Source organism: Rattus norvegicus, chromosome 1 (genome assembly GCF_021556685.1).
Source record: "Rattus norvegicus strain SHRSP/BbbUtx chromosome 1, alternate assembly SHRSP_T2T, whole genome shotgun sequence".
Taxonomy (NCBI): Eukaryota; Metazoa; Chordata; class Mammalia; order Rodentia; family Muridae; genus Rattus; species Rattus norvegicus.
In genome coordinates this window covers 62749068-62777054 of record NC_141534.1, presented here as the reverse complement: position 1 = coordinate 62777054, position 27987 = coordinate 62749068, and the positions used below count along the sequence as shown (strand labels likewise).

At 42.7% G+C, this 27987-nt stretch overlaps 1 pseudogene; it reads left to right on the top strand.

Annotated features, from left to right (window-relative positions):
* The first annotated feature begins 1343 nt into the window (after positions 1-1343).
* On the top strand, positions 1344-26346 carry LOC148007099 (sperm motility kinase Y pseudogene; annotated as a pseudogene).
* Positions 26347-27987: the final 1641 nt, after the last annotated feature.

Genomic DNA, 27987 nt, shown 5'->3' with positions numbered 1-27987 from the left:
CACGCACGTGCCCATCCCCTTTTGCCCCTTGTATCTATATTACCTGCACCTCAGTGCAAAAGAGTGTAGAGGCTAGAAGTCACCCTGGCTCCTGTTCCTGAGGCAGGTCCTCAACCTCATTTTCAAGACAGGCTCTCTCACTGGCCTGCAGCTGCCCAAGTACCTGTCTTGGCTCTCCAGTGGCTCCCAGGAATTTGATATGCCAACTCAATAATATCAGATTAAAGGCCTACGTAGACTGCTGGCTGCTTATTTATGGATTGATTTTTTTTCTATGTGTTTAAGAGATAGAATTAGGCCATATATTCTCAAGACCACTGGCCTTATTGTGGTTTTGTTTTATTTATTTATTTATTTATTTATTTATTTATTTATTTATTTATTTATTTATTATGGATTGCTGGATTCATTTTGGTGGTGGTTTTTATGTTCTCACATGCTATATTACTGCTTTGATTATTTACGGTTCTGCAGTCGGATGTTTAACTCTATCTCCATTTTCAATGCCCTGCGGTTTCATCCTTTTACATTATTCCTGTTTCTCTATTTTGAGTACAAGCAATCATTGGCTCAGACTTTATACAAATTTGCCCTTTGTGACACTTTGACTCTTCGACCTTTGTTTAAGGTTTACTATTCACTGATATTTAACTGCCTTATTCCTTGTGGTTGGTTAATTTTAATTTTCAGTATTTTGCTCTGGAGAGTTGTGGATTTTTGTGGATCACTAGGTCCTGAAATTCAATGGAGTTTTCCCTTAAGTGTTGGCTTTTTACATTTGTTTGTTTTGTCTTATACTCAGTCTTTATCCTCTCATTTCTTTCATCTGACCTTTTTCTTCAAACAATCCATTCACAGTATTGATCAGCTTTGGCCGCCCAATCCTATTGTAGTATGACGATTTTTATTTTCATCATTACGTTTAGTATTTGTGTGCTCTTGGCTTTCTCTTTTGGGGTTGGTTATTTGGGTGGCTTTTACTTATGATTCTTCATATTTCCCCCTGTTCATAATTTTACTCTATTTTTCTAGTCTAGTCTTTTCTTTGTTATTATTTTTTTCTTTTTGTTTCATTTGTTTCTTTTAGGTTCCACATGTGTAATTTTAGTTCCTGAATTGCTCCATCTTTTTCATTATTTGATTCCATTTGTTTGTTATTTTTAGGTAGCATTAGTACTGATAAAATGCCTACAGAGACTGAGGAGGAGTTACCACCTTTTAGTCCCGATCCCAGTATCTCTCAGGAGGGAACCTTTCATTCCCAATACGAAGTACTGAAGACTATTGGAAAAGGAAGCCATGCCAAGGTCCTCCTGGCCCACCGCCGGCTCACAGGAACCTGAATGGCGGTCAATGTTCTCCGAAAGAACAAGCAGTGGTTCCGGCCAGCCATGACAGAAGCAAACATAATGAGAAAGATCAACCACCCCAACATTGTTTCTCTCTTACAAGTCATTGAAAACAAAACTAGAATATACCTCATAATGGAGCTGGTGGAAGGCCAACAACTCTACCAGTACATCAGAGAGTCAGGGCACATAGAGGAGGATGAGGCCCGGCAAATATTTGAACAGATATTATCAGCAGTGAGCTACTGCCATGGAAAGGGGATTGTTCACCGAGACCTGAAAGTGGACAATATAATGATTGATAAAAACAAAAAGGTCAAAGTCATCGACTTTGGGCTTAGCACCGAAACACAACCTGGACAAATGCTAAACCAGCACTGCGGTGCGTATACTTTTGGTTCCCTGGAACGCTTCCTTGGACTTCTGTATGACGGGATGAAGAATGATATGTGGACAATAGGAGAGGTCTTGTATTATATGGTAGTGGGAAAGCTCCCATTTGATTCTGTGATCATCCAAGAATTACAAAAACAAGTTGTTGCAGGGGTGTATCCTGCCCCCTGTGGGGTTTCAGAAGAACTGGAGAACCTCCTTACTCAATTACTAACAGTAAATCCAATGTATAGACCAACAGCCAGCGAGGTGATGAAACACGCCTGGTTCAAAGAACATGGGAAGGGGTTCACAGTTCCTTGTGAAGAACTGCTTCCCCTCAGGCCAGACCCTGAAATTTTGGGTGCGATGAAATGCATGGGATTTCAAGCCTCTGTAATAAAATACTCCCTAATAAAAAGAAAGTATAATGAGGAAATGGCAACTTATTGCTTCCTACAACAGGGGGCTCTCCCAGGGTATGGCTGCACAGCCCAGGCACAGCAAGTGCGTCCCATTGCAGCCCCATTTCCTAGCCTTGATACTGCTGCTGCTTTTAGATTACAAAGAAAGAGGAGTGGAAGCCTGCCAGTCCTTGACACCTTGCAGGTGTCATTCTCCCAAGGTCACGTATCTCATTATGGCCAGAAGGTTCATCCAAAAGGAGGGAGAAGGTCCACTGTGGCTGGTCGTCTCAGGCCACTACCGATGACACCTACACAGGACCACTATCACAAATGTGCCATGAGTGTCCCATACATTCAAACAACAAGCATCTTCAGTGAGAAGAGTAGCAACAAGGAAATAAAAGAAGATTATCTTCTCTCCCACAGAGCCCCATTAGAGGATAAGCCCATCTCCAGCAGGGTCCGGCACAGAGGTTTTAAGGGGTGGACCAGGAATATAGCAAATGCCCTGATAAAGCTTTGTTGCTGCTTGCCAAGGAGAAAGAAACCTCGCCTGGGGCAGAACAGAATCTCACCCCAGAAATGAGCCACAGGGAGAGTCCAGATAACAAGCAGCAGGCACAGCCCAGGTACCTTCGTGCTTTGTCCTTTCTAGTTTGCTCTATGCTGGTCCTTCCTCTGTCTCTGGTTTCCATTTTCCCCACAATTCTTACCTTGTATCTTCTCTAAGTTCTTTTATGAGGTTTCCCCAACACCAAGCCTTCTCCCTCTTCTTGATTTCTCCTCTTCCCAGCAGGGACTCAATATGAATTCCCCATTCTACAGAGTTTTCTTGTTGACCCATCCCTTCAGATGGACTACAGCTCCCCCTTAGGCCAATAGCTCCCACAGGGTGAGGACTAGAGATTCATGGGCTCATGGACTCATCCATGGGCTACTGGTTCTAGCACATGTGGTCATCAATCACAAGTGCTGCAGAACAGAGTCTTATGTTTTCAAATGTAACATCCCACTCCATCAAGCCTTAAAATTAATAACAAGGTTTGTCACTGAATAAGTATCAACAACCTAGTTTGTTGGTTATTGTTGATGGTCAGAATCCTGCATGCATGCATATTGTTTTGCATACTGATTTTTTCATTCCTAAGACCTAGCAATTGATATATATATATATATATATATATATATATATATGTAACATTACTAAATGATTTTTTTCAAAAATCTTAACTGAGAAGTAGAAGAGAATATTTGATAAAATAATAAGGCAATCAAAGCTCCAAATGGTAATCTAAGTATTCTACCGCATAAGATTTTTGCTTAGAATAAATTGACTTTTTTTCTCTCACAGTGCCATCTTGAAATTCTGTCATGTCCTGAGTATAAACAGGAGGTGATTTCAGACACATGGCCAAGGAAAAGACACCAGCAGAAACTACAGCACCAACAGGAGAAACAGCAATAGCACCAGCAGCATTAGCAGCAGAAGGAGGAGGAGGAGGAGAAAGAGGAGGAAGAGGAGGATTCCCCAACACCAATCTCCACCCTCCTCTTGATTTCTCCTCTTCCCAGCAGGGACCCAATATGAATGATGAGTTCCCCACTCTACAGAGTTGTCTTGTTGACCCATCCCTTCAGATGGACTCCATCTCCCTCTTAGGCCAATAGCTCCACAGGGTGAGAACTAGAGGGTCCTGGGATCATGGACTCTTCCATGGGCTACTAATCCATAGAGAAACGGGCCTGTAATACCAGACACTCAAGACACACAGTAGGTAGGGGGATCAGAACTTCAAGGCTAGCCTGGTCTACATCATGAGTTTAAGATCAGCTTGGACAACTTAGTGACACCCTTTTTCTAGAGTTGAGGAGGGCTAAGGCTACTAACTCAGTGGTAGAGTACTCGTGGGGAAACAGACTGCTGTCCATTGATACCTCTCCTTCCTTGCTCGGAAATACACAATGGTATTAGAAGAGTCAAAGGTTCCTGGCCTAGCATCCACTATTCTATTTGCTACATCATTAAGGGTGCAGTTTTTGGTATTTTGGTCAGGGATCAAATCTATGAAATAAAACTTAAGCAATACTCTCATTGCTGTCATAGTGGGAGGTGGATGATAAATGCTTGCCCACCTGCATCAGTACAAAGCTGGTTCCTTGGACTCCCTGCAAACACATCACTGCTAACTGTGTGCCTTGTATAGGCTTTTCCAGCACTGTCATAGCTTGAAAACCTTCCCTGCTATGGACCCTTGAGTGGGCATCCTGCCTTTCTCAGTCTCAGAATGGAGCAAAGATCCCCTGCTCACCTCTAGGCTCACAGGTCAGGGACCTCTTCCATCCCATAGTGAACAAGACTGGCACAGCTGCACACACCTTGGAAAAAGAATGTATTGGCAACCCTTAACAAAAAAGATGGTTCTTACTTTCGATTATGGCATTCTATAAAATACGGGTATTTCCTGGTATAATTACACATGTCATTGATTGTGTGTGTGCGTATGTTTTTTGAGGTTGGAGGGGGATAATTCATTTCTCTAAGCCCCTTCCTCAATGCTGGGTGATAAACATTGACTCTCATATAGATTTTAATAATTATACATTTATTTATATATTTTTAAGATTCGTTTATTTTTCCAACTTTTGTAGCTCTTTCTGTGTGTGTGTGTGTGTGTGTGTGTGTGTGTGTGTAATTAGATATAATACTCAGGGTCAGTAATCCTACCCTTGAGCTACCTTATAACTTTTTATGTTTTAAACAGCTTTATTATGATATCTTTGATATATAAAGCTGATATGTGCTAGAGGTGAGCATCTTGATGTTCTTAAAGACATGTTCTTCCTCAGATACAGAACGCGAGCTGGCTAAAATCCTTGCTACTCCTGCAGATTAACCTTGTCATGCACTGAAGCAATGGGGCACATACTAAGCACACTCCCTGAGCTGCTTCCTAGGTTGGTAGCACTGGCTCCATCCCAGGCACAGCTGGAGTGGGCAGCTGTAAGGTTGAGGACCTGCACTCAGGACACTGGGCCCCAGGAGCACCTCACCTGCTGGTCATCCTGTGTACCTCTGAATGTCACTCCTGGGTTATCACTGCCTGGCACTTAACCATAGACACCACTGTAGAACTGTCTAAGGCCAGAAGGGCAAAAACATTGTTGTTATAAATTTCTACTATGGAAACATCAAATGTTGTGCTTCTTGAACAGTTTTATGAAATGAGCCTGGGAGAAACGCAAGAAATATGGCCTGAAGTCTCTTCTGGAACTGCCACTCCAGCATAAGCGTCCACAGGCAGTCAGTCTCCTCTGCACTAAAGTCCCCCTTGTTTTGCAACTCATGGATCTCCTTGCTTAGCATATCCACAAGGTGCATTTGCTGTTGCTTCTCCAGCTTCTTCCTGACATCTTATTTTTATGGGTCTGGAGACAGACTCCCCAGAGGACAGCACCTCTTTTCTGATAGTTATGAACTGCAGATCCCTGTGCTCAATAGTGGGGGGCTGCTGCAGGGACTACAACACCAGAATGACTGTTTCTTGGGGCCTCTGCAGTGTGGAACGTTTTCCTGGTTTGGTCGGTGTGGTCAAAGATGAGAAGGAAGCAAGTTCAGGGAATGAGAGTGCATCTGTCGCCCTTTCCTCTCCTGCTCCCTGTGCTTCCTCTCTGCTTCCTTGTCCAGACAGGCCTTCTATATCTCAGACCACCACTGCTGCTCCTCACTCTTTTTTCCCAGCCACCTGTGCAGACTGGGATGCTGCCTTGTTTGCAGAAGGAGGGGGGAGTGGCAAATCCACTGAAATGCCACCAATATCTGGTGTAGTGGACCTGTGGTAGAGGAGGTGGTGGAGGGAGGTCTGTTCATATGGGCTGGGAGACAGTCACAGGGGTGGGCAGCACCTCTGCTGGGGTTTCCCAATGGCCAGGACCACTCTTGGTCAGAGTGGAAGCAGGGGCAACTGACTTGGAGGAAGAGTTCAGGTGCTCCTGGCTGCATGTGCTAGATTCCACTGAGGACCTATGGATCCACATATCACTGTCACACTAGAGACCCTTGCCAGCCTCTACTCAGTGGAGCTCAAGTAGGTAAAACTTCCTGAAGCTCTTCCTTGGAAGGGGTAAGAGGCTGAGCAAAGAAAAGAGGAAGCTATACTACTTCAGGGACTCACCAGAGATATTAGCAAAATTTCATGCATGTTTCTTCCTCACAGAGGAGGTAACAAAAACTGGGGAATGGTTATAAAACCAGACCTGACACTGCTTTATGGCTCACTGGCCAAGTAGCCAGCTGTTCCTGTGTCTACAAAGGAATAAAAAGATTTTTCTATACACTGATGCATGCTGTTTGTGGCATTGTCACTCCTGAAATTTAGCTCCTAACTTCAGGTCTAGGTAGAGGGGTCTGTTCTTGTGAAATGTAAAGAAGTATACAATCAGATGCTTAAAACTGCATAAAAGTCGTACTTTTTCCTCAGGTATCTGTTTTACAATCTTTTAAAAAGCATTCATGGGCGTTGACACCCCGAAACAAGCTTTGCCATTTCAGGAAAAGTGTGATGGAGGGAAGATTTGTACAGTGGGTTACTGGGAAGACAGGATTGTAAAGGAAATAAATAAATGGTTTTCTAAAAAGCATGTATTTTAAATGCCCTGCTAAAAACTATAATTTTGAAACTATGCTTTCAATAAAAAACATTTCACATTTTATTTACTCATTTAAACTAATTCTCATTTTCCCAGATTCATTAATTTAGTATTAATTTACTTGAGTAGCGTAATAAAAATAAAACTGAAAAAATAAAAAGTAAAAATAAAAGCTGAGTCAGGGTCAGAAGAGGATTCACAATACTGCACCTAACAGACTGTGAATATATCTAGTAAACCGTACCATCAGATCTGATCTGTATCATGATCCAGAAGTATTTCTCAGCATCATGCACTCAGTCTCAACTAACTTCTTCCTTGAAAAGCTGAGCAAGAGCTGTGGTAGGAGCTACTACATGGGACTTTTAGGGTCTCACTTTATAAAAATAATTTATGTGTATGAGTGTTTGCCCAGCATGTGTGCACATGAATGCTTGACTGGTGTCCAAAGAACTTAAAAGAAGGTTTCAAATCCCCTGAAATTAGAGTTTTAGGCAGTTGTGAGCTAACACTGGGGTTGTAAAATACTGAACCATCTTTCCAGCCCCAGATTTTGATAACTTTTACGAGGAGCCATATCTCAATACAGGATTACTATATGTTGGCTAACCTGGCTTGAGTCACTAGCTCTTACCTCTCTGCACCATGGAGGACAATGGCTGGGTAAGACAGGTGGACAGGCAGTGAGAGAGGATGCCTTGATTTGCAACTTCCAGTGTAACCATGGAACTGGTTGTAGTCATGAGTTCTGCTGCCCTAGGAAGAAAATATAAAGAAACAGTGCTCACTGTCATAGAGGAGTCTATGTTCAGAATACTTGTGCTTAGGTTCCTCAGCCTGGTTGCTGTTTGGGGAAATAAACCAGACTTTCAGAAGATTATGTCCTGTCCACATCACTTATGAGAATTAATTATAAAACAGGTAAATATATTCTATTCTAGAACATAAACATTAAGATATTTAAAGATTTTACAAGCTCTATGTATATGTGTACATATTTATATAATTATTTAATGAAATGTTCTATACTAATATACATTCTTATGAGTGAACCCAAAATGAGATTCATGTGCTCTAAGAACTAGGGTTATAGTGAAGGTGAGTAAACACAAAGAGCTTTTACATCACTTCTTTTTGAATTCAAATTTCAAAATTAAATGCAAACTATCACTTCAGTACACTAAAACTAACCAATTAGTTGACGCGTTTAAGTGACCAATTAGTCATACCTTTCCTGAGAAAGTCCAACCAGAGTAAATTCATCCACAATGAGGAGTTGGTCATGGGCACCTAGTTGTCCAACCTGAGCCACCAGAAGGGTGTAGGGAGAAAAGAAAAAAGGCAGCGTCACTGGTTGCTGCCGCTGCGGAGAGCTCATAGGCAGCACCCCACGAGCAAACTTGAGCCTCGGGACCACAGGTAAGACCAACTTTTCTGCTGCAAGAGATCTGCCTGGTGAACTCAGGACACAGAGAGGCAAAAATCCTCTAGGACAAGGCACTTCCGGGGTTTACCGAGAGTCCCAAACCCGCGGATCCTGAAACGCAACAGCTCTCTGCTCCCGAACCCTGTGGGAGAGAGACCTCACCACCTGGTCAGGTGGGCACTCCTGAGGCTGCAGAGCAGAGGAGACCACCAACACTGCCCACCCCAGCCCACATCCCTGGCCCAAGAGGAAACTGTATAAGGCCTCTGGGTTCCTGCAGAGGAGGGCCCAGGAGCAGCAGGACCGCTGCGTCTGAGACACCGCCAGAACCTTAAGGGACAGACCAGATAAACAGTTCTCTGCACCCAAATCCCGTGGGAGGGAGAGCTAAACCTTCAGAGAGGCAGACACGCCTGGGAAACCAGAAGAGACTGCACTCTGCACACATCTCTGACGCCAGAGGAAAACACCAAACACCATCTGTAACCCGGGTGCACGGAAGCTCCCGGAAAGGGCGGTGCAGATCTTCCTGGTTGCTGCCACCGTGGAGAGCTCATAGGCAGCACCCCACGAGCAAACTTGAGCCTCGGGACCACAGGTAAGACCAACTTTTCTGCTGCAAGAGACCTGCCTGGTGAACTCAGGACACAGAGAGGCAAAAATTCCTCTAGGACTGGGCACTTGCGGGGTTTACCGGGAGTCCCAAACCCGCGGATCCCGGCCCGCAGCAGCTCTCTGCTCCCAAACCCCGTGGGAGAGTGACCTCACTGCCTGGTCAGGTGGGCACTCCTGAGGCTGCAGAGCAGAAGAGACCACCAACACTGCTCACCCTTGCCCACATCCCTGGCCCAATAGGAAACTGTTTAAGGCCTCTGGGTTCCCGCAGAGGAGGGCCCAGGTGCAGCAGGACCGCTGCGTCTGAGACACCACCAGAACCTGAAGGGACAGCCTGGATAAACAGTTCTCTGCACCCAAATCCCGTGGGAGGGAGAGCTAAACCTTCAGAGAGGCAGACATTCCTGGGAAACCAGAAGAGACTGCACTCTGCACATATCTCTGACGCCAGAGGAAAACACCAAACTCCATCTGGAACCCTGGTGCACGGAAGCTCCCGGAAAGGGCAGCGCAGATCTTCCTGGTTTTTGCCGCCGCAGAGAGCTCATAAGCAACACCCCACGAGCAAACTTGAGCCCCAGGACCACAGGTAAGACCAACTTTTCTGCTGCAAGTGACCTGCCTGGTGAACTCCAGACACAGGCCCACAGGAACAGCTGAAGACCTATAGATAGGAAAAACTACACGCCCGAAGGCAGAACACTCTGTCCCCATAACTGGCTGAAAGAAAACAGGAAAACAGGTCTACAGCACTCCTGACACACAGGCTTATAGGACAGTCTAGCCACTGTCAGAAATAGCAGAACAAAGTAACACTAGAGATAATCTGATGGCGAGAGGCAAGCGCAGGAACCCAAGCAACAGAAACCAAGACTACATGGCACCATCGGAGCCCAATTCTCCCATCAAAACAAACATGGAATATCCAAACACACCAGAAAAGCAAGATCTAGTTTCAAAATCATATTTGATCATGATGCTGGAGGACTTCAAGAAAGACGTGAAGAACTCCCTTAGAGAAACACAGGAAAACATTAATAAACAAGTAGAAGCCTACAGAGAGGAATCGCAAAAATCCCTGAAAGAATTCCAGGAAAACATAAATAAACAAGTAGGAACCCATAGAGAGGAGTCAGAAAAATCCCTGAAAGAATTCCAGGAAAACACAATCAATCAGTTGAAGGAATTAAAAATGGAAATAGACGCAATCAAGAAACATCATGGAAACAACCCTGGATATAGAAAACCAAAAGAAGAGACAAGGAGCTGTAGATACGAGCTTCACCAACAGAATACAAGAGATGGAAGAGAGAATCTCAGGAGCAGAAGATTCCATAGAAATCATTGACTCAACTGTCAAAGATAATGTAAAGCGGAAAAAGCTACTGGTCCAAAACATTGGGCCAGGACTCAATGAGAAGATCAAACCTAAGGACAATAGGTATAGAAGAGAGTGAAGACTCCCAGCACAAAGGACCAGTAAATATCTTCAACAAAATCATAGAAGAAAACTTCTCTAACCTAAACAAAGAGATACCCATAGGCATACAAGAAGCCTGCAGAACTCCAAATGGATTGGACCAGAAAAGAAACACCTCCCGTCACATAATAGTCAAAACACCAAACGCACAAAATAAAGAAAGAATATTAAAAGCAGTAAGGGAAAAAGGTCAAGTAACATATAAAGGCAGACCTATCAGAATCACACCAGACATTTCACCAGAAATTATGAAAGCCAGAAGATCCTGGACAGATGTCATACAGACCCTAAGAGAACACAAATGTCAGCCCAGGTTACTGTATCCTGCAAAACTCCCACTTAACATAGATGGAGAAACCAAGATATTCCAGGACAAAAACAAATTTACACAATATCTTTCTACAAATCCAGCACTACAAAGGATAAGAAATGGTAAAGCCCAACGTAAGGAGGCAAGCTATACCCTAGAAGAAGCAAGAAACTAATCGTCTTGGCAACAAAACAAAGAGAAGAATAGCACAAAAACATAACCTCATATCCAAATATAAATATAACAGGAAGCAATAATCACTAGTCATTAATATCTCTCAACATCAGTGGCCTCAACTCCCCAATAAAAAGGCATAGATTAACAAACTGGATACGCAACAAGGACCCTGCATTCTGCTGCCTACAGGAAACACACCTCAGAGACAAAGACAGACACTACCTCAGAGTGAAAGGCTGGAAAACAACTTTCCAAGCAAATGGTCGGAAGAAGCAAGCTGGCGTAGCCATTCTAATATCACATACAATCAATTTTCAACTAAAAGTCATCAAAAAAGATAAGGAAGTACACTTCATATTCATCAAAGGAAAAATCCACCAAGATGAACTCTCAATCCTAAATATCTGGGCCCCAAATACAAGGGCACCTACATACGTAAAAGAAACCTTACTAAAGCTCAAAACACACATTGCACCTCACACAATAATAGGAGATTTCAACACCCCCACTCTCATCAATGGACAGATCATGGAAACAGAAATTAAACAGAGACGTAGACAGACTAAGAGAAGTCATGAGCCAAATGGACTTAACAGATATTTATAGAACATTCTATCCTAAAGCAAAAGGATATACCTTCTTCTCAGCTCCTCATGGCACTTCCTCCAAAACTGACCATATAATTGGTCAAAAAACGGGCCTCAACAGGTACAGAAAGATAGAAATAATACCATGCGTGCTATCGGACCACCACGGCCTAAAACTGGTCTTCAAAAACAATAAGGGAAGAATGCCCACATATACGTGGAAATTGACCAATGCTCTACTCAATGATAACCTGGTAAAGGAAGAAATAAAGAAAGAAATTAAAGACTTTTTAGAATTTAATGAAAATGAAGGTACAACATACCCAAACTTATGGGACACAATGAAAGCTGTGGTATAGAGGAAACTCATAGCGCTGAGTGCCTGCAGAAAGAAACAGGAAAGAGCATATGTCAGCAGCTTGACAGCACACCTAAAAGCTCTAGAACAAAAAGAAGCAAAACACCAGGAGGAGTAGAAGGCAGGAAATAATCAAGCTCAGAGCTGAAATCAACCAAATAGAAACAAAAAGGACCATAGAAAGAATCAACAGAACCAAAAGTTGGTTCTTTGCGAAAATCAGCAAGATAGATAAACCCTTAGCCAGACTAACGAGAGGACACAGAGAGTGTGTCCAAATTAACAAAATCAGAAATGAAAAGGGAGACATAACTACAGATTCAGAGGAAATTCTAAAAATCATCAGACCTTATTATAAAAGCCTATATTCAACAAAACTTGAAAATCTGCAGGAAATGGACAATTTCCTAGACAGATACAAGGTACCCAAGTTAAATCAGGAACAGATAAACCAGTTAAACTACCCCATAACGCCTAAGGAAATAGAAGCAGTCATTAAAGGTCTCCCAACCAAAAAGAGCCCAGGTCCAGATGGGTTTAGTGCAGAATTCTATGAGACCTTCATAGAAGACCTCATACCAATATTATCCAAACTATTCCACAAAATTGAAACAGATGGATCACTACCGAATTCCTTCTATGAATCCACAATTACTCTTATACCTAAACCACACAAAGTCCCAACAAAGAAAGAGAACTTCAGACCAATTTCCCTTATGAATATCGACGCAAAAATACTCAATAAAATTCTGGCAAACCGAATCCAAGAGCACATTAAAACAATCATCCACCATGATCAAGTAGGCTTCATCCCAGGCATGCAGGGATGGTTTAATATACGGAAAACCATCAACGTGATCCATTATATAAACAAACTGAAAGAACAAAACCACATGATCATTTCATTAGATGCTGAGAAAGCATTTGACAAAATTCAACACCCCTTCATGATAAAAGTCCTGGAAAGAGTAGGAATTCAAGGCCCCTACCTAAACATAGTAAAAGCCATATACAGCAAACCAGTTGCTAACATTAAACTAAATGGAGAGAAACTTGAAGCAATCCCACTAAAATCAGGGACTAGACAAGGCTGCCCACTCTCTCCCTATTTATTCAATATAGTTCTTGAAGTTCTAGCCAGAGCAATCAGACAACAAAAGGAGGTCAAGGGGAAACAGGTCGGAAAAGAAGAAGTCAAAATATCACTATTTGCAGATGATATGATAGTATATTTAAGTGATCCCAAAAGTTCCACCAGAGAACTACTAAAGCTGATAAACAATTTCATCAAAGTGGCTGGGTATAAAATTAACTCAAATAAATCAGTAGCCTTCCTCTACACAAAAGAGAAATAAGCTGAGAAAGAAATTAGGGAAACACCACCCTTCTTAATAGACCCAAATACCAAAGTACCTCGGTGTGACTTTAACCAAGCAAGTAAAAGATTTGTACAATAAGAACTTCAAGACTCTGAAGAAAGAAATTGAAGAAGACCACAGAAGATGGAAAGATCTCCCATGCTCACGGATTGGCAGGATTAATATAGTAAAAATTGCCATTTTACCAAAAGCGATCTACAGATTCAATGCAATCCCCATCAAAATACCAATACAATTCTTCAAAGAGTTAGACAGAACAATTTTCAAATTCATCTGGAATAACAAAAAACGCAGGATACCTAAAACTATCCTCAACAATAAAAGGACTTCAGGGGGAATCACTATCCCTGAACTCAAGCAGTATTACAGAGCAATAGTGATAAAAACTGCATGGTATTGGTACAGAGACAGACAGATACACCAATGGAACAGATTTGAAGACCCAGAAAAAAACCCACACACCTATGGGCACTTGATTTTTGACAAGGGAGCCAAAACCATCAAATGGAAAAAAGATAGCATTTCCAGCCAATGGTGCTGGTTCAACTGGAGGTCAACATGTAGAAGAATGCAGATCGATCCATGCTTATCACCCTGTACAAAGCTTAAGTCCAAGTGGATCAAGGACCTCCATATCAAACCAGATACACTCAAACTAATAGAAGAAAAACTAGGGAAGCATCTGGAACACATGGGCACTGGAAAAAATTTCCTGAACAAAACACCAATGGCTTATGTTCTAAGATCAAGAATCGACAAATGGGATCTCATAAAACTGCAAAGCTTCTGTAAGGCAAAGGACACTGTGGTTAGGACAAAACGGCAACCAACAGATTGGGAAAAGATCTTTACCAATCCTACAACAGATAGAGGCCTTATATCCAAAATATACAAAGAACTCAAGAAATTAGACCGCAGGGAGACAAATAACCCTATTAAAAATGGGGTTCAGAGCTAAACAAAGAATTCACAGTTGAGGAATGCCGAATGGCTGAGAAACACCTAAAGAAATGTTCAACATTTTAGTCATAAGGGAAATGCAAATCAAAACAACCCCGAAATTTCACCTCACACCAGTGAGAATGGCTAAGATCAAAATCTCAGGTGACAGCAGATGCTGGCGAGGATGTGGAGAAAGAGGAACACTCCTCCATTGTTGGTGGGATTGCAGACTGGTAAAACCATTCTGGAAATCAGTCTGGTGGTTCCTCAGAAAATTGGACATTGAACTGCCTGAGGATCCAGCTATACCTCTCTTGGGCATATACCCCAAAAATGCCCCAACATATAAAAAAGACACGTGCTCCACTATGTTCATCGCAGCCTTTATTTATAATAGCCAGAAGCTGGAAAGAACCCAGATGCCCTTCAACAGAGGAATGGATACAGAAAATGTGGTACATCTACACAATGGAATATCACTCAGCTATCAAAAACAATGACTTTATGAAATTCGTAGGCAAACGGGTGGAACTGGAAAATATCATCCTGAGTGAGGTAACCCAATCACAGAAAAACACACATGGTATGCACTCACTGATAAGTGGCTATTAGCCCAAATGCTTGAATTACCCTAAATGCCTAGAACAAATGAAACTCAAGACGGATGATCAAAATGTGAATGCTTCACTCCTTCTTTAAAAGGGGAACAAGAATACACTTGACAGGGAATACAGAGACAAAGATTAAAACAGACACAGAAGGAACACCCATTCAGAGCCTGCCCCACATGTGGCCCATACATATACAGCCATCCAATTAGACAAGATGGATGAAGCAAAGAAGTGCAGACTGACAGGAGCCGGATGTAGATCGCTCCTGAGAGACACAGCCAGAATACAGCAAACACAGAGGCGAATGCCAGCAGCAAACCACTGAACTGAGTATAGGACCCCCGTTGAAGGAATCAGAGAAAGAATTGGAAGAGCTTGAAGTGGCTCGAGACCCCATATGAACAACAATGCCAAGCAACTAGAGCTTCCAGGGACTAAGCCACTACCTAAATACTATACATGGACTGACCCTGGACTCTGACCTCATAGGTAGCAATGATATCCTAGTATGAGAACCAGTGGAAGGGGAAGCCCTGGGTCCTGCTAAGACTGAACCCCCAGTGAACTAGATTGTTGGGGGAGGGTGGCAATGTGGGGAGGATGGGGAGGGGAACACCAATAAAGAAGGGGAGGAGGGAGGGGGATGTTTGCCCGGAAACCGGGAAAGGGAATAACACTCGAAATGTAAATAAGGAATACTCAAGTTAATAAAAAAATAAAAAACAGTGGGGAAAAAAGGCAGCATCAATGCACAGCAGCATTCCTCACACCACACAGTCAGTGCAGCAGCATCCCTCACACCACACAGTCAGTACACAGCAGCATTCCTCACACCACACAGTCAGTGCACAGCCGCATTCCTCACACCACACAGTCAGTACACAGCAGCATTCCTCACACCACACAGTCAGTGCACAGCCGCATTCCTCACACCACACAGTCAGTGCACAGCAGCATTCCTCACACCACACAGTCAGTGCACAGCAGCATTCCTCACACCACACAGTCAGTGCACAGCAGCATTCCTCACACCACACAGTGCACTGCAGCATTCCTCACACCATATTCAATGAACTGCAGTGTTCTTCACACCACACAGCATCCACAGCCATGAGCATCTGCACACTTTTTCACAAAGCTCGAGTGCAGAATGCCCTTCACTGATTCCTTTAAAACAAATACTGGCCACATCTGCAACACTGCCTTGGACAACGACTTAACATACATTTCCAGTTTATACCGGCCAGCACCCTATGCAAAAACAAGGTCAGAACAGCACAATGAAATCACACAGCAGGAATAGAGCAAAATCCTACCCACATATACCCTGGAATCTTGACTAGTTAGGAAAATTTCTATTTTATGGTTCCAAACTTCTAAGAAAAATACTCCTGTAAAATGGACAATTGGGTCAGAAAATGCCTATGGACTTGGAATACTCAAAATGATTATTTATAAAGTCTAAAACAGCTACAAATCTAAAGGAATGAGAAACATAACAAGTGACCAGCCCTTACCCACATCAGGACAGAAAACCAGCTTGGTACTAAATAATCCAGCATCTGCCTTCTCTATCTTCCATTTAAACATAATTTATAAATTTTAAAACAAGAAATTAACTTCTTGGAGGAAGCAGTTAACAGCATTTTGTAAGGAACTATTATCCAGAAAGTACTCTACTGGAATTCATACCCTGGAACTGAACAGTCAAATGCACTTACAATAGCATTCTATGGAAAGCTAATGAAATGTTTGAGAAAAATCTTAGGTATGGTATATAATTTCAGGATCATCAATATTCTGCTTAGAGATCATAATATAACAACAAAAGAGTTTTGGATCACATAGGGAAATATTATTAATGCAGTCATGTGCATGAAGCCTTACCCGGACATTACTGGAATTAGCACAACATTATGTGTATACTTTTGTACTAACAATAAAAATAACTTACCATAATAACTGTGAGATAGTATATCATATAATAATGTATCATAAAAAGTGACTTCAAGGAATGAAGAAAAATTTCTAAAGAAGGAATCAAGAAGATGTTATTTTATATGCACACCATCTGTATTTCCACCCAGTAGTTAACATTTTAGTTTACCTTTTTCATTGGTGAGACTGGTCCATTTTCTCCCCTGCAGTAGGGAGTAGGGACAAGGCAGCAGTCATCAAGTATGCAGTGTGTTACTGTTTCATAGGCATACAACCTGTGTTTTATTTACATATAAATATATGGATGTATGTAATAAAATTATGAATAAAATAATAAATTACATTGTACATTAATATATAAATAGAAATTATATATTATAAAAGAGAATTGTCTTATATAGGGTTCTTTAGAGCCACAGAACTTATGGGTAATCTCTGTACAGAGAGACAATTTGTTGATGACTTGCAGTCTGTAGTCCAACTCCCCAACCATGATCAGCAGCAGGTATGAATGGGAGTCCAAGGATCTAGCAGTGGCTCAGTCCCACAAGGCAGGCAGACAGGCAGGTGAAAAAAGAGAGACTCTTCCTTCTTCCAATGTCCTCATGTAAATCCCCAGCAGAAGGTGTGTCCCAGGTTAAAGGTGCATACAACCACAGCTGGATCTGGGACTTGCTTTGTCCCAGGTGACCTTGAACTCAGAGACCTCCTTGCCTTAAGCTCCTGAGATTCCTAGCCACTTTGCCTCATGATCTCCATGCCAAGATGCAGTTCAGAAACTTGTATCTCCCAGCCTCAACATCAGGATCAAAGGTGAGCTTTACAATTCTGGGTTGTAGTTCATTCCACTTATAGTCAAGTTCACAACCAGGAATAGCCACTACGAGTATATACGATGTGTCATTATACATGCACAATATATATACATACATATATATATATATACATATAAATTTGAAAACACCACAACATTTTATTAGTATATATTAACCGAGTAAAGTGACAGATGTGGCATTTGTCTGCACATCATGCATGGGTGGGAGAAGTAATTATAAGCCCTTGCATCAAATGAGGAGCTGCAGTTAACAGCAGCTGATAGAAATTCATTCTTCCTTGGGGGAAGGCCATTGGTACGACTCCCAGTGAACAGCTGTACACACAGTATGCAAGCCTGACCAGGTCTAACAGGGCTTAATGAGATACAAAAAATGTGTTTATGTGTATTTCTGTACACACACACACACACACACACACACACACACACACACACACACACACACACACAGAGGGGTGGTTTAGTGGTGCTGACTTTTAACCCAGGATCTGATTCAGGCGGACCTCTGTGAGTTCTAGACTAATCTGATTTACACAGCCAGTCCCAGACTAACCAGGGCTATAGAGTCAAAAGGGGGATTCTGAGAGGAATCTTTTAGAATTTGGAGGAGAGAAGTTAGGGTTGATAAGACCATATTTTACTGTATAGATGTATGGAAATTTAAATAAGTGAGAAAATACATGAAGTAACTGAGAGGAAAAAAGTACACTCAATAAAGGCAACTTTTTGAACTGACTTTTGTCCAGTTACTTGGCAAAGCAGAAATAAATATGCCTTTAACTGATTTCATCTATGGCAATGCCACTTTCCTTGAGTCAAAACACTTAACATAGATGATTGGAAATGACCTTGAAATCACAGTTACCCTCAGCATCCATGGGCTACATTGAAAATTTATAGTTCTGATTAAGAAGCTGGAAGATATTTCATAACTTTGTATTATCCACTGCGGATTATTTTATAGATCTATAGAATTCCACAACTCAGCTGTTAATTCATTCAATTCTCCCAGTAAACATCCATGATACAGTAATGATGCCCTAATCTCTTTGAACAGGTGCTCTGGTGCAGAGTTTGCCTGAGATAGCCCAACAGCTGCATCCTCTCTTGTCTCCTTCTAGAGAGCTTCATGACTCTGCTGAACAGAATATAAAGTTGGTTATTTGTTTGGATTTTACTTGAATTTTTGTTTTTAGCCTTTTCCCTGATATCTTTCCATGATATATATTCTATTTTTCTAACTTTGATTTTAGTTCATTTCAAGCACATTATGCTACATGCAATTTTAAAATAACCCAGCACTAAGTCTGGCTAAACACAGGCATCACAGTTTCACGCAGCCTCCATGGCTACTTCTATGCACTTGTTACTCTGCATCCTAAGGCTCGATTGCTAAGCCGATTGTGAACCAGTTTAACATAAAATACCTTGACTACTCAAGATGAAATTGCTCTTTGTTTGAGCATGTGAAAAGATAGTCTTTTTATGAGCCAAATTTAATAATAACCAATCCTAAGTCTTTGCTCATGCCTTGTGAAGGATGGCATAAGGAATCTTTACCTTTCTTGTTTGGTTCTCTAGAATTTTCTAGTTCTTCAGGGTGGCTCCCTCTGCCCTTTCTGATCCAGAGAACTCTGGAAGGAGTCCAGGGCCTAATTACTTTTCCTATAAGCAGAAACATAAGGTCTTTCTCCCAAACTAGCATCTCCTTTAGCCAGTAACCAGAAAGATTTTTAGCTTGACATCTTTCCCAGAAAAATAGTAAAATAACCAGAAAATTCAAAATCACACACATTTTGAAAATTTAATTCTCAACAAAGTAACTAAACCAAACAAGCACAGTAGAAACCTTTCTTTCCGGCCTTTTCTAATCTGCCAGGCCAGGATATTGAACCCACTTTTGAGAGAACAGGAGCATCCTGTGAGACACTGAGACTTTCCTAGAGGATTTTGTCCTCATCCAATCTCTGTTGTCTGCTTTGCAGGTTGTAGTTTTTCTGTTAGCTCAGCTTCTCCCTGCACAGCAGGAGCTCCCAGATAATCTGGGCCCATTTTCCCTGAGTTAGCTCTGAACCTCAGGAGGAATTCCCCAGGTGACTGAGGCCAAAATTGTGTCCTCTTCTATCAAATTAAACCAAATTAGCAACAACTAAACCAAACTTTATTAAAAGCAGGCACCCTTTACTTTCCCTCTCTGCCTGGAGCCATTCATTATATTGATTCTTTTTACAGGAGGAGAACTCAGAGCCTGATTTGGGTCTGTCTATCCCTGTGTTTAGATTCCCATGTGCTGGAGTCCCTTGACTCATCTCTGCTCATTCAGGAATCTAATTCTCTCATCCCTAGGACAAGAATCCTAACTCCCTAGTGGATTGTTGACTACCACACTCGACGTCATCTATTGCATGTAGTTTTAAATTAAACCCATGCTAATTCATTCTATGCTCTGGTATCAGTGGTTAGGTTCACCCTACATGGCTAGTTCTATGCAGCCATCTTGTCTTGGTTCCTGCTGTTAGTCTGCTACTTTAACCAAACAAATTTTAACTGAAGTGCCTGGAGTGCTGTTGCATTTCTCATCCCACCCACACCCTCTGGCTGGCCTGCAGAAGGCTGGGTAAAGTTCCTCTCACAGGACTTACCTTAGTCATTTGAAATGAAAATACCAGAGGTTTATACTAACCAGATTTACGTGGGTAAATCTCCAAACCAAAAACGCCCATGCAAGGAACAGAAAACTCAATAATATAACGACAAAATGTGCGATTAGATTGGATAAATACACCTCTACACCACTCTATTGCCCATTATGAAATCTCTAGCTACTTGTGGCTCCTCCAGACCACAGGGGTCTGCTCCATTTTCAACCTCTTCCTCCTCCATCTACTTCTTGCCCACATCCTCCATCTCTATTTTTCTTTCTCTCCCTTTTCCAATGCATTCTGCTCTACCTTTTCCTTCCATTGTCCAATCAGAGGAAGTAACCTTTATTTGGCTAATTACAATTTCACCTGACATCATCTGAATATGTGATCTATTGCACTACAGGTCCACCCTGTTGGGAAAGCAAAAATACAAAGAGCAATCCACAAGACATTTTGCTCATTTTGAGTTAACACATATAGTAATTTCACTACATCTTTTTCATCATTTTTATTCTATTCTTATTAAGTTATTTCTAGGGAATATTTGTAGTTTTTAACTACAATGCTTACACATAGTAAGGAGGAGTTACAACACCCTAGACCTGAGCAGAATCTCTGAGGAGGTATACTTCCACTGTCAATACAAAGACTTAAGGACCATGGGACACAGGAGCAACGCCAAGGTCCCAATACCACACCATCAGCTCCCTGGCAGCCCCATGACCATCAAACTGCTTCTAAAGATGCAATGGTGCCAGCCACTCATGACCAAGGCAGAGACAATGATGATGGTCGACCACCTGAACAGCATCTTATTTCCCCAAGTAAGAGCTCATTGAAGGACAACAGTTTTATGAAAACACCAGAAAATGGGGGTAAGGTAGAGGAGGATAAAGTCAGGCAAATATTTAGGCAAATTAGAGCAACTGTGAGCTAATGCCATGAGCACGGTATAGTACACAGGGAACTCAAACCATATAAGATTATGTTGGACATAAATGGATAAGTTAAAATCGTAGACTTTCTTTCGCCTTAGAACACAAGTTGAACCAGGGCAATGCTGAACTGGCACTGTGGTGCTTTGTCTTTTGGAACTCCTGAACTCTTGCCCAGCAAACTTTATGATAGTCCACAAAATGACATTTGGACCTTAGTTTTACATGGTACTTAAAAAGTTAAGATCTTTACTCTGTTTTCATACTAGATTTGAAAAGACTTGTTGTGGCAATTGTATTCTGCCACCTGTTGGGTGTTAGAAGAGATGGATAACCTGCTTAGCCTCTTAATGATACTCAACATGAAATATAGGATGACAGTCACTGATGTGATGATGTACCGCTGGTTAAAGGAAGACCGGAAGGCTTTCTCAAATCCCTATGAGGACTGAGCTCCATCACACAAGACCCTGTAATTGTGGACGACATGGAACATATTGAGTCCAGAGCCTAAGATATTACAATGTATAATCAACCCATGGGATCATGTTGCTTACTGTCCTGGCAAGTTCTCCAGGTGCAAGGCTGAACAACAGAGGCTCACACATTGAGTTCAGTTATTCCCTACCCTTGATGATAATGATTCATTCCCTTTGGGCTCAAGGAAGTGTGGAAGCTACCCCACCCTAAGCACACTGGTCTCATCATCCTCCAATGGCTTTCTGTTTCCCTGCGGCCATAAACTGGTCCATGATTAGGCATAAGAGCCCCTGGTGCTGCCCTTCTCTCTTCAGGCCACTCCAGATGACACCCACACTGGAGAAACATGCATCCATGCCTCCAGTGTCGCCTGAATACACTAAATAATCAGCCTAACTGAGAAGAACAATGGCAATAAGAACACAGAAACCAATCTACTCTCCTGGTATGCCTCAGTAGGGAGAAAGTCTGTCCTCAGCTAGTGCCAGCCCAGAGGTTATAGGGACAGACCAAGCAAAAGTGGTGTTCCTGACACAATGAGGTCCATTGTCAATGGAGGTCCTGGGACAGTGGATGTGCTTCAACAGTTGAGGTCCTCAGAATATAGAGTAGAAGCTATGGAGGTCCCAGGACAGGGGAAGTGCCATATCAATGGTGCTTCGACAACTGTGGAGGTGCTGCAACAGTCGAGTTCCTTCAAGTTGGAAGACTTGTGACAGTGGAGTGGCTGAGTTTTTGGAGGTACTGCAAGAGTGGAGGTACTGTGACAGTTGAGGTGCTTCATCAGTTGAGGTCCTGTAACAGTGGAGTTCCTAAGACATTTCAGGTCCTTTGACAGTGGAGTAGCAGCTGGGACAGTGGATATGCTGCTACAGTGGAGGTCTTGAAAAACTTCAATTGATGCACGAGTCAGGATCTTTGACCTAGGAGGTGATGGGACAGTACAGGTGTAGGAGTGCCAGTAGAGGTGTGGTGACAATAGAAATGCTATAATAGTGAAAGCCTTGCAGCACTAGAGGTCCTGTGATAGTGGAAGTGCTTCGACAGTAGACGTACTTTGACAGAGGAGGTCCTGCCAATTCTAGTTTCAGAGGAAAATGATGTCCTGAAAAGTGGAGGTCGTTCAATAGTGGGCTTCATGTGATATTTGAGGTGCTACCACAGTGAAAGTCCAACATAAGTGGGTGGATATGCTGTGCCAGTTGAGGTAATGGAACTTGGATTTCCTAAGTTATTGGAGGTCCTGTGACTGTGGGGTCCTGGGAGAGTAGAGGTGCTGAGACACTGATCTGTGACATTGGATGACCTTGTGACAGTTTAGGTGCAGTGACAATGAAAGTCCAGCAACAGTACACATACTGTGACAGTAGATGTCCTGAAAATTGAGGGTCCTGACAATGCAGCCGCTGTTAGTGAGAAGGTCCTATGACACTGGAGGTCCAGTGATAGTGGAGGTACTGGGACAGAAGCCACACTGGAACAGTGGATGTCCTGCTACAGTGCACATCAAAGTGCTTGTAACGATGATGATTTTTGACCACTCTAACTTCATTTCACTACGCAAGTAATTGAGTCTGAGACAAGATAATACCTTGTCATGGTGCTACTTGAATGCCACTAGTTTTACAGTTAAGTCTGAAGGTCTAGGCTGTGACAGAGGAGGTCCTTTGACAGTGATGGCCCTGCAAAATTGGACATCCTACAACACTGGAGCTCCTGCAACAGTGGAGGTCTTGAGACTCTAGATTTACATTGACATTGCAGGTCCTGCAGCAGTGGAATTTCTCTGCGAGCTGAGGTCCTGCAACATACTAGTTGCTGAGAGAATCAATTTTCTGCAACAGTGAAGGTCCTACAATAGTTCAGGTCCTGAAAAGTTGAGACTCTGTGAGAGTAGAAGTACAGGGAAAGTGTATGTCCTGTGCCAGGAGAGGCCCTGCAATTTGGAGGCCCTGAGAATGTGGAGTTGATTTGACAACAGAGTTTCTACCACACTGGTGTTCCTGTGACAGTGTCCAACAAAGTCCTTGTATTAGAGAAGAAATAATGCCAGCCAGCAATGACCATGGAAGTGAAGATGATGGTTGATCACCCCAACATCATCTCGATTCTTCAAGTAATTTAGACCAAAACAATGCATCTATTCATGGAGCTGGTTGAAGGGCAACAGCTTTACAAATACACCCAAAAGTATGGCTACCTAGAGCAAGGCAAGGCCAGCAAAATATTGTGTAAATAATAGCTGTGATGAGCTACTGCTATGGGCACACAATATTTCACAGGCACCTAAAGCCAAAGAATATTGTTTTGTACATCAATGGGAAAGTCAAAATTACCAACTTTGGCCTTAGTATCCCATTCCAATCAGGGTAAATGATGAACCAGCACTGCAGTACTTATACTTTTTGTGTTCCTGAACTCTTCTTTGGCAAATTTTATGTCGTTCCAAAGAACTAAATTTGACGCTTAGGTGGAGTTTTATATTTCATGGCAGTCAGAAAGTTTCCATTTGACTCTCTCTTCATTCTAGAGTTGAGAAAACAGGTTGTAGCAGGAGTGTGTGGTGCCTCTGGTGTGGTGTCAGAAGGACCTACTTAGCCTCCTAATGACAGTCAACCCTAGATATAGGCCAATAGTCACTGTGGTCATGATGCAACCCTAGTTCAACTAAGGCTAGACGCAGTTCCCAAATCCCTATGAGCAACTGATCCCCCTCAGGCCAGACACTGTAAGTATAAGAGCAATGGAATATATAGGATTCCAAGTGCTGGAAACTAAGGACACTTCAACTGAACAAAATTATAACCAGACCATGGCATCCTACTTCCTTCTGCAAAGGCAGGAAGTTCACAGGCAAGACAGCACAAAATAGGCTTGGACAGTCAGCACAGTGGAAGTGTGGGGAAAAAGCAGGTGCTAAGACAGTGGATGTCCTGCTACAGTGGCCTCCAAGTCCTTAAGAGGAAGAAGCACTTATGCCATCCAATAATGACCACGGCAATGATGACAATTGTGGTTAACCACTCCAACATCATCTTCAATGATTGAGACGAAAACAAGTAGATACCTTGTCATGGAGCTGTGTGAGGTTCAATGTCTTCATTAATGTATATGAAAGTATGGCTACATAGTGAAAGACAAGGCATGGGAAATACTTATGCAGATATTAGCAGCCTGGATCTACTGTCAGGGGCACAGAATAAATACAGGACTTCAAAACAAATAAAATGGTGGATAAGAACAATAAAGTCAAAATCATCGACACTGGCCTTAGTACCCAAGACAAACCAGAGCAAATGCTGAACCTGTACTACGGTGCTAACACTTTTGATGCCCCTGAACTCTTCCTGGGTTATACTTATGATGGTCCAAAGAACCACATATGAATGTTAGTCTTACATTTTATGGTACCTGAAAAATTTACCTCTGTTTTCATATAAGAGCTGAAAAGACAGGTTGTGGCAGGTGTGCATCTTGACCACTGTGGGGTGTCAAGAGAGCTAGATGACCTGCTTAGCATTTAATAACAGTCAAACCCAGAAATATCAGTCATAGACATGATAATGCACCCCTGCTTCAAAGAAGATTGGGAGCGTTTCCCAAATCCCTATGAAGAAATGATACCTCTCAGGCCACACCCTGGAATTTTGGAAGTAGTGCAACATGTTCCATTCAAAACACAAGACATAAAGATTCTTTACATCAAAGAAAGTCTAAGCGGATCATGGCATCCAACTGCTTACTGGAAGGACAGGCTATTCTGATGCCTGGCTTCATACCCAGGCTCAGACAGTGAGTCTAGTAATGGCTCCATTCCCTACCCTTAATGATTATGCTGCTGTCCCTCTAGGACTGGACTGCAGAGGAGTGGAAGCCAACCCACCATTGACACATTGGACTTGTCAACCCCATGGCCTCATTTATGCCTTTGTCTATATTCTAGTCATAGAGCTTTCAGAAGAACCACTGGGACTGGCTTTCTTCACAGGCCACTACAGATGACCTGGACAAAACATACATGCCAGAGTGTCTTCTTCCTTCATTCAACAAGCAGCCTCAGGCCGAACAGAAGCATCAATGAGAACACAGAAGACAACCTATTATCTCTCTGTGCATGAGGAGAGGGCGAGTCTGTCCCCATCAGTGGCTGGCTAAGAGGATTCAAGGGATGGTCCAAGAAATTAGGAATATCCAAATGAAGCAGTGTTCCTGTGCTCAATCAAGCAAGAAAACTCTCCTGGGCAGGACAGTGTCTCTCCTGAGAAATGAGGGCTGGAGACAGCATCCAAAAAATAAGCGGCAGGCAGGCAAGGACAGGTACCTTTGTGCTTTGTTCTACCCAGTTTGCTCTGTGTTGCTTAGCTCTGTCTCTGGTATCCATTTCTGCAAAATCGTTTCTGTCTTAACTTTTTAAGTACTGTATGATTCTTCCGCCAATTCTTCTCCCTCTTCTAGATTTCTCCTCTTCCGAACAAGGACTCAATATGACTGATGTGTACCCCAGACTTCAGAGTTGTCCTGTTACCCCATGCCTTTACCAGGACGGTATCACCACCAAAAGGAAACGGTTCCCACAAGGTGAGGTCTAGAGGCCTATGGATTCATGCAATCTTCTAGGGGCAACTGATCCTTGCACATATGGCAATTAATCACAAGCGGTTTGGAACAAATTCTTATTTTGTCAAAAGTAACATCATTCTCCATTAACTTCAAAATAAATAACCAGCAAAGCCTTGTAATAAGTGATAGTGGTGTTGATAAAACAATGCAGCACCCGTGACATTGTAGGTCCTTCAACAGTGGAGGCACTGAGAGACATTGTATTTCGTGCAACAGTGGAGGCACTGAGATAGCGAAGGTCCTTTTACATTCAAGATCATGCAACAGTGGAGGTCCTGAAAGAGTGGGTGTCCTGAGACATTGGAGATGGGATTGGTACAGTGGAGGTCCTGAGACAATGCAGGTGTTGCAAGAATGGATGTCCTGCAACAGTGGAGTTCCTTGCACAGTAAAGGTCCTGCAATAGGGGTTGTCTTTAGACAGAGGAGGTCCTGCTACAGTGGAATTCCTGTGATAGCTGAAGTTTTGATACAATGTCAGACCAGGCACAATGGAGATGCTGTGCCAGGAGAGGTTCTACACAAGTCGAGTTGGTGATAGAGTGGATGTTCTAAGACAGTGGAGATCTGGTGACAGTGGAGGTCCTGCACTATTGGAGGTTCTGGAACAATCGAGGTCCTGAGACAGTGCAGTTGCTTGGACATTGGAGTTTATGCACCATTGTAGGTCATGTGAGAGTGGAGGTGCTGGGACAGTAAAGGTGATGGGATAATGGAGGTCCTGTGACTGTTTTGGTGCTGCGATATTGGAGATCCTTCATCAGTTGAGGTCGTGGCACATTTGAGGTCCTGAAATATTGGATGTCCTGCATTATTGGAGGTCCTCAGTCAGTGGAGATGGGCCTGGGACAGCTGAGATCTGGTAAAAATGGGGGTGTTTCCACACTACAGGTCATGCAACAGTAAATGTCCTGATACAATGCAGTTGTTCCAACACTGTAGGTTCTGCAATAGTTGGTTTGCTAGAACAGTGAAAGTGGAGATCCTGCATCAACAGAGGTCCTTTGACAGGGAATGCCCTGCAACAGTGAACATCCTTCAACATTGGAGGTCCTGCAACAGTGGATGTCATGAGTCAGTGCCATTGAACTGACGGTGGAGGTCCAACAACAGAGGAATTATTGTGCCAGTAGAGGTCCTGCAAAAGTCTGGCTGCTAAAAGAGTGCATGTTCTAAATTGGAGGTCCTGCAACAGTTAAGGTACTACAACAGTCTAAGTATAGATACTGTGCATATACTGTGCTAGTAGAGGTCTTGCACATTGGTGTTGCTCACCGTGAAGTTGATGAGACACTGAAGGTCCTGCCACAGTGGAGGTCCTTATAACAGTTGAGGTCCTGCAACAGTGGGAAAGCAGTGTCAATGGATAACCTGTGCCAGTAGAGTTCCTGCAGCTTGGAGGTCCTGAGAAAGTGGAAGGGCTGAGACAATGGAGGTCTTTTGACAATGCAGGTCCTTATAACCGTGATATAGGAGGTCTTGCGACAATAGAGGTCCTTGAAACAGTTGAAGTGCTGTGACAGTGGATGTTCAGGGACAGTAGAATTCCTGTGCCAGTAGAGATCTTGCAGTTTGGAGGTACTGAGTCTGTGGAGTTTCCTGATAGCCGAGGTACTACCACAGTGGATGTCCTGTGACAAGGGAGTTCTTAGGGTAGTGCAGGTTCTGGGACAGTGGAAGTACTGCTACAATGGTTATCAAAATGCATGGAAAGAAGCAGCAAGGATGCCACCCAGACCAGACCATGGCAAATATAATGAAGATATTAATCCACCCCAAATTCATATTGCTTCACCAAGGAATTGAGTCTGAGACACGTCTACCTTCTCATGGAGCTCTTTGAAGTTCTACAGCTTTGCAAATTCATCTGAAAGT